The sequence below is a fragment of the Panthera onca genome, chromosome F2, assembly GCF_046562875.1.
Source record: "Panthera onca isolate mPanOnc1 chromosome F2, mPanOnc1 haplotype 2, whole genome shotgun sequence".
NCBI classification, from domain to species: domain Eukaryota; kingdom Metazoa; phylum Chordata; class Mammalia; order Carnivora; family Felidae; genus Panthera; species Panthera onca.
Window position 1 is genome coordinate 10,885,185 of NC_138356.1, and position 6,056 is coordinate 10,891,240.

The window sequence follows — 6,056 nt, forward strand, 5'->3', positions numbered from 1 at the left end:
TTCTAAGGCCCTTACATATTTCATGAGAAACAGGACTATGTTTTGTTTTGTGTTTTCTAAGCCTGAATTAGAGACCACCAAGGAGTCAACCCCAGGTCCTCTGAGGATCCCACAGGGCTTGATTCGAGAGTAGAATTCTGGAGAACAGGTATGGACTTTCAAGGTGGCATCGTATTCCTTATCCCTGTTCACAGTGCCTGTTACCCCTTCTAGTCTAGAGATCAGAATCTTACCAGCAGACTGAGTCATACAGCTTGCCTTCTCCCCGGGGAATGATAAAAGTCAATGGTGACCATCTATACACATGGAGAAATTATTCAGGGATAGTGGCACAAAATTCAAGCCAATATTTTTAATTTTATCTTGCCTCTTCACCGGGTTCACGAAAGGTAAATTGGAAACAAAGAAGTACGCAAAGTCATTTGCTCTAAATAACAGCCAATCTATACGATCTAAATGATTCCAAGAACTCAAAGTTATATTATTGCTACTTAACCAGATTCTCTCTGATCTGAAGCTACTCACTGGTCCTAGACACAGGAGATCTCATCATGTCGCTGGTGCTGAGATGTGCCATAGGACAGCTCTACTGTGTGACCAGGGAACAGAAGCCAAGAGTCATGGAATGTGGCTTGAAGCGGGCTGTACTAACACAAGGCTTGGCTAATTCCAAAATACGTATGAACTTTTCAAGGCCACAAAGGGACCGTTGGAAACATTAAAGTAGTATTAAAAATTATAAAATTATATTATAAATATATTATATTTATAAAATTATAAAAACATATAATTAAAAATTATAAAATTATTAAAAATTATAGATTTGGGGGTCAGTTGAGAGTACTCATAATGATTCCTTCAGTGACTGATAAGAACAGCCAAGAACGTGCTGGAAGGACCTGAGGCTCTGGAGTCCAGAAGATAGGAACTGCATCTAGGTTCTCTGAAGCATTTGTTAGTGTGGGTTCTCGGGCTGATTTCTTCCTCTTTGTGAGCCTGTTTCAAAACCTGCTTCATGGGGTTCTGTTGAGCATTGAAAGTGAAAACATAAGGTAGGTAAAAAGCCTACTAATCTATGTCTGCCACACAGAATGTTCTTGATAAATGGCAGCTTTAGCATAGCTACAGCTATCAAGTGGGTCTACACATGTCGTGGAATGGGTCATGTCCAAGAAAACAAACAACTACAGACAGTATAGGAGAGGGTTTAGACATCATTATAAAGGAATTTCGGTGTATTTGCCATTGAACAGAACTCACACTGAAACAAACTATAGCGCCATTCATACGTAATGCGTTCATTCCAGTGCTCCTCCTAAGTAGCTGAGAGAAAGTCTTGCCTTTATCTTAATGGAATGAAATTGCATTTTTGAAATTAAAGAATAAAATGATAGTGGGAACCACTGAGCAGGTGAGGGCTGCTGAAAGCTCGCAGGACGCCTACTTATCCCTGCAGAGGGCCACAACTCTGCTCTTTCGGGGAACTGCGCAGGCAGACCCGCAGCCCGGACTGATGGCTTCCTGACAGTTCCACTCCTATTGACCCGGGGAAAAGGCCAATGAACTCGGGAACCACAATTTCAGTGTCTAAATTTGCAACAAAAGCCATCCTTGCTAACATACTGCCTTGTGTTATGGAAAGGCTGTCTTCACCGGGAGATTCTTGGCAAGGAGGTAAAACTGCTAATCAGACGGCTTGTTTTTGAGACTTGAACCAAGAGACTGGGTCACAGGAAAGTAACAGAGGATCCTTCCAATCTCTTTTCATTTGACCTGTTTGGACGCTTTTTTAGCCATTTGGCTAAAGCCATTACCCCTGCCCCTGTTGAACCCTCCCAGGACCCCTATTTTAGTGACAAGGGAAAGGAAATTTCTCACCTGGTTTCTGGAAGATCTCATTCCCCCTGTCTGTTTAATTACATACTCGCATTCCTTTTTAATCATATTGCTTAACATATTCCATGACCCGGGTATCCTGTTTACATTTTCTCCTTCTGCAATCCACATTGCCTTTTGCTACAGCCTGTTCTTGTTTTTTATTCTTATCCTACATGACTGCATCTGGAAGTGGGATGTTAATTAGGATTTTTCTTTTGACTACAGAGAATTCATGTTTTCATACCATCTAGGTAGAGTGTTCATATATGCTGACCAGGAACAAATAATGGGAACTCTCTTCTGGACTTTGCCTTTTCTTCTCTTTTTAAAATCTGGTTTCCCTACCAGAGGGGTCTTGTCTTTGTGAGTCTCTGTCCACACATTGCAATCATTATACAGAGCACTCAATCTTTGGTGACAAGAAGACCCATAACTCAGAAGAATTCAAAAGATATCATCTTGTACATACCTTTAAATTATGTGATGGCTTCATGCAATCATGCATATACTAAAAATATGGCTATGGTTATAACATTGTAAAATATGTTTCTCATATAGATCTTTATTTGAAAGATAAATAAATAGCACTGCCATCACACATCTATAGAACGCCTTAATTTTTAATCTGTAACATAATTCCCGAAATTTCAGGATAGAAAAATACCAATGTTTAAATATGTTTCATCCTTTATTGAAAATTCTTGTTGCATGATTCAAAGAACTAAATGCAAAGGAGAGTAAACTGAAGAGTTTATTAGAAAAATGAGTTTTCTAAAAAAGAAAAATGATAAACTTCCTGTGTGTGTTTTCAGAAGTTAAGACATTGCATGTAATGGTGATTTCTCTCGAAAGAGTTTAAACAGCATCAACATTAGCTCCAATTTCTTTTGAGAAGACCTTCAAAAGTAGGTATTTTTCAGATTCTTTTGTCTCTGCAGGAACAAGGGCTGATAGCTTGAGACTATAATGTATTACTGTGGAAAGCTTCGGTCTGTTACATAAATCATCTTAACACTCAGCAAGAATTGTCCAACAGTGCCATTGATGTGCTCAAGCCAATGATCCTGCAAACAATTTTTTTGTCTTTCCTCACATGTTAGACAATAGCAATAAATCATCTTCATTTAAAAACACACAATGTGCTAATTTTTCAAGCAACAGTTATCAAAGTGCAATTTTTTTTTTTTTTGGTAAAAAGTACAAAATTTATTTTATTTATGCTCATTAATCTTTGTGACCTGTGCTAATAAGCAAAAGGCCACAAGCACCTCAGAGCATTTGTTGTGTACCTACTATGTGTCAGGCATCCTCCAGAGTGGGAGTTGAGATACAGAGAACTCTGAGATGCAGTTTGTTATGAGGGAGGTGAGTCAGAAAATATTTAAAAACTTAGGCTCCCATGTTTCAGATTCTGTGTCTCCCTCTTTCTCTGACCCTCCCCTGTTCATGCTCTCTCTCTCTCTGTCTCAAAAATAAATAAATGTTAAAAAAATTTGAAAAAAAAAATTTAAAAACTTAGGCTCCCAATAAAGAGCGTGTTGGAATCAAGTGTAAACGGAAGTAGAACTACTTGAAGCTGGGATGATGAAGGGATCGGAACAAGCAGATTTACCCTGGATATCAGGAAAAAAAAACAAAAACAAGAAACAAAAAAAAAACAAACAAACAAGACTCTTGCGCAGAAACGCACTACGTGATCGCGGGAGGATCACAAAACCAACAAATGAGCGAGTCTGGACAATGCGGCAGGGAGATTCGACAGCAAGGTCACGTCTTCAACTCTTAGAAAACTTCAAGGGCAAGATCGGCCCTACTGACCGAAACAAACTTGGGGGTCCTGAGCCCAAGTCAGTCCTCTACTGGGAATGGTTTTTATTGGATTATGTTTTTTCATAACTGAAAACCCAGTGTGTAAAGCCTGAATGAGACCAGAAAACTTGAGGTTGACCTGAGGCCGCCCCAGTGAATGGCTCTCATTGGCTCTTAGGGCCAGGACTGGGTGAGCTTTGATTCCATGAATAGGCTGAAGCTTTGAGGATTCAGGGGTCCTGGGGCAGTGAGCCAAGCACATTCAGATCGGGGATGGGGAGGGCAACGTAGTCCAACACTCTTCTGTGAATCAGGGCTGGTGCTGAGGCCACTTCTCCACAGACTTCCAGAAAAGTTCTTAGCATTTACATATAGGCATTTCTCCTGCCACACTTTATTAATGATACTGAAATGGGGAACATTTATTTCCTCTCAGTACTGTTTGGGGGCCTACGTGAGTCTCCGAGTTACATTTCTAGGGGATACTTTAATTTTTTTTTTTTTTTAATGTTTATTTATTTTTGAGACAGAGAGACAGAGCATGAATGGGGGAGGGGCAGAGAGAGAGGGAGACACAGAATCGGAAGCACGCTCCAGGCTCTGAGCCGTCAGCCCAGAGCCCGACGCGGGGCTCGAACTCACGAACCGTGAGATTGTGACCTGAGCTGAAGTCGGACGCTCAACTGACTGAGCCACCCAGGCGCCCCTCTAGGGGATACTTTAAAACCAGTGTTGTGGGCTGTTGTCATATGGGCCTCCCCTTTGGTTAAAAAAACAAAACAAAACAAAGCAATTGTCCCCAAAACACACAAAAAACAAGCTTCTGGGAAATAAATAACGTACTCCCCCTCCCCCCCCCCATAAGCCACAATGCACACAGGAATGATTAGGAAGAACAGATTAAGGAGCAGGAGTCACTTCTGAAACCCTAATAGGGGCCCAAGGATGTTCTTCTGGTAACAAGTTGTCATTTTGTACTGAGTGTTTAAGAGGGTAATTAAAACATTGAAATTTCACTGTTGAGCACACAATTTTATGTACAAACGCAGCTATACTTTTTTTAGTTTTTCAGATGTTTTGAATTCTCACATTGAGTGCATACATTCTGAGATTCAGTTCAACATTTTTTTTTTTTGCTTTATTTTATAAATAATCCATGTTAACCAGAAAAATATATACCTATGGAAAGAAATCAGTTAGTCCATCCACTCAGAAAAAAAAAACCCACTATTAAAACATGTGTGTCTTTTGGGGTGCCTGGGTGATTCAATCAGTTAAGGGTCCGACTTCAGCTCAGGTCATGATCTCGTGGTTCGTGAGTTCGGGCCCCGTGTCGGGCTCTGTGCTGACAGCTCAGGGCCTGGATCCTGCTTCAGATTCTGTGTCTCCCTCTCTCTCTGCCCCTCCCCTACTCGCACTCTGTGTCTCTCTCTCTCTCAAAAATAAATGAACATTTAAAAAAAAATGTATGTCTTTCAAGATTTTGTATATACTCCATATTTGCTATTTCGTTTTGGGTTTTTAAGTCAGATCATAGAGCTCTGATTTTGAAGGTAGAAACACGATATGAAAATCTCAGCTGACCTCTTAGTAGGTGTAGGGACTGAATTTTTCTAAGCCTCAGTTTCCAAATCTGTAAAATAGGGATGACATTTGTATTCAATTCATTAAGGGTAATCATCATTAAATGAGATGAATGAGATAATATAAATAATTTGAGTAATATACTGGCTCCTATGAGCAATCAATAAATTGTTTGCTACATTATTATTTACATTATTTTATTATTCCATCACATAATTTAATCTGATCACTGAAAATGAATCATGAATGAGTTTCCATGCCAATAAATATCATTTACATTATTGTTTAAATGGCTGCACATTATATCATCGTGTGCATGTTCCATAATTTATCCTATTGGTTCCCTATTACCAAATATTTAGGGTTTCTGATTTTTCTGTTATGAGCCACATTGTGATGAATAACCTTATGCATTTTTTCCCCCTTCGGGTATTGTTCTAGAGTTCTATATTTATGCTCAAATGGAATCCCAGAGAAAACCCTGGAGATTATGCCTCCCCTCTGCAGTTAAGGAAAACGATGTGCAAAGAGGTGAAATGATTTGCTTGGACTTAGAGAACGAGGTGGGTAGACAGGACAGTGATAGCATCGTTACAGATTTATTTTTTTTACATGTAATAACTGAATAAAATGCACTGGCTTTTAATATACCATGTAACACCACATACAGCCTTTAAGCTTTGATAAATTTTCTTTTAAAAAAAAAAAAAACAACCTGTGTTAAATTGATTTTTGGTCAAGTTCTATTTGCTCAGTCACATGCCGGCAGCCAGCGTGGAATTGAG

General features: G+C 39.4%; 1 protein-coding gene across 2 annotated transcripts in view; it reads right to left on the reverse strand.

Annotated features, from left to right (window-relative positions):
- Positions 1 to 6,056, reverse strand: part of TOX (thymocyte selection associated high mobility group box) — a 307,387-nt gene that overhangs the window by 132,887 nt on the left and 168,444 nt on the right. The window lies entirely within an intron of this gene.